The sequence below is a fragment of the Octopus bimaculoides genome, chromosome 6 (genome assembly GCF_046866305.1).
Source record: "Octopus bimaculoides isolate indiv1 chromosome 6, ASM4686630v1, whole genome shotgun sequence".
Lineage (NCBI taxonomy): Eukaryota > Metazoa > Mollusca > Cephalopoda > Octopoda > Octopodidae > Octopus > Octopus bimaculoides.
In genome coordinates, this window is record NC_142933.1 from 19,394,264 (window position 1) to 19,396,531 (window position 2,268).

The following is a 2,268-nucleotide window of genomic DNA, read 5'->3' on the forward strand; positions in this document are numbered from 1 at the left end:
TTCTATTATACCAATGCAAAAATTCAATCTCCTTACAAGAACCCCTAAACAAGGAAAACCTGTTCATACAAAAGTACACACTACACTTTAATATACATACTTCATCACTTCAAAAATTATACTGAGGAGTTAGTTGTCCTCCTTGCTAAATGTTACCTACCTTGGTCTACTCTCTAGACTCATTCTTATTTTCCAAGCATCCAAAATTGCGAGACCCTTTGTCACAAGAATTGATTACATCATAATGTCCCTTAAAAAGCTAATTCAAATAGCGAAAACCGGACGGATATCACTACAACCATAAAATATGTATATATTTAAAAACAAATTTCTTTAGAAGATGATATTAGACTATGTGAAACGAGGGCATTTCTCTTCCACTTTTTATATATGTCTGCCACATATTTTCAACTCATAATTTTGCCACGTGATGTATACTGAATCTACAGTATTTTTACTCCTTTTATATATATTTATATTTCTCCTATATACATATATATATATATATATATATATATATATATATATATATATATATATATATATATATATATATATATATAATGCATTGAACTGCCTGTGGTCAGCTTACTACTTTATAAATCCGTCGACATTTCCAAGTCTTTTCATAAGTTTAATTTTGAATGTCTGAACAGTCTAGTTGTTATTAAGTATTAGTTACGGTCTTTGAGAACTTACGCTCTCGATACGAAATATGGAACTAAGAAGCCTTGGCAAACATCTCTTATACCTCTTTGATAATTTTTACGATGCAAACTATAACGGAATTTATTTATATTGTAAATTAAAACTAAATTTATTAGATACATTGCAGTACTTATAACGATTTAATTTCCTATTCCATCAATAATAACTAAGGAAATATACATTAATAAGCTAGTATAAAGATTAATAAGCTAGTATAACTACACATTAATAAGCTAGTATAAAGATGATCTGGAAGCAGTTGATCTTCCTGAAAGGCGTTCGTTCACAGAACCGCTTTAATTCATGTACAAATCGCTGAGGTCGACTTTAAAATCATAGAAAGACGAAAGGCAATCACATCATTGTTATAAGCAATCTTTTACTTGATTAAATAATTTTTGAATTCAGAAAATATCAAGATCACTTATATAAATTTTTTTAAAATGATATTTAAATCCCTCTTAATTACTTGCTGTGGTTACTTCCATTAACTGTTTGATCTGTTTGACGAACGGCAATCCATTTTGTCAAATCGAAAACTCTATTCCTGGAAATAATTTGGAAATCATTTTATACGTTGATAAAATGATGGTGAAATATGTTTGACCTATACGGATAAAAAAGACCTATACGGATAAAAAAACAAACCTAATGATAACTTTGAAATCCTCTCCCCTTTACTATGAGCCGAGGATTCTGCTGAGACCAGAGATGACGTTGGTTAGTTCATCCTACATAACTTTAATAACTGTTTCCCTATCCTTAGCGGCGGCCTTTAAATACAAGAAAGTCTTCCGGTTCAAAGTGCTGTCACAAAACTAAAGACAGTATGGTTTTCTACATTGCTCACGAAGCCCACCTTATGAAATTGCATTATCTTGATATTATACATAAGTATCCTATTCCTTAACGCCAACCAAACCAATCGCTAATTACTTAATAACGATTCTAACCTGCGTGATATAAAAATTATATTCTGATTCTAAAGATCTCCCTTAGGCTATTCTAGCATTCAGCTAATAGACAAATACTCTGTTATACATCCAAATTCTATATTGTCGCATTAACCTGAACTGGATAAATCCGTTTATGTTACCACATTAAGCAGCCATACCAATAGAAAGAAAAACAGGATAAGAATATCGAGTGATTTCGCATCATTCGATACTACTATGAATATCCCTTGAGTTTAAAATATCTTCAAATTAATGTAAAAGCATTTTCAATCGCAATATATATGCAAATTCTTCACCAAAATCTATGTTGAGATATTTCATTTCACCACATTTAAATTCTAACTCTAAGTTTAATAAACATATGCACAATAAGCTTTCGATTAAAAAAAAAATTAATTAATATCTAGGCACAAGAAAGAGATTATGATCCTAAAGGTTTTCTATACACAGACATAGTGAATATAATGAACATCTGCAAAGCTTTCATACGACGACTTTAAATTATAGGAAAGATATTAAATATAAATTCCTGCACGCATTCCTTTCATAACCTTAACAAAATCAAACATGAGGCATTAGCTTCAGATATTTTATTCCTTGAAAA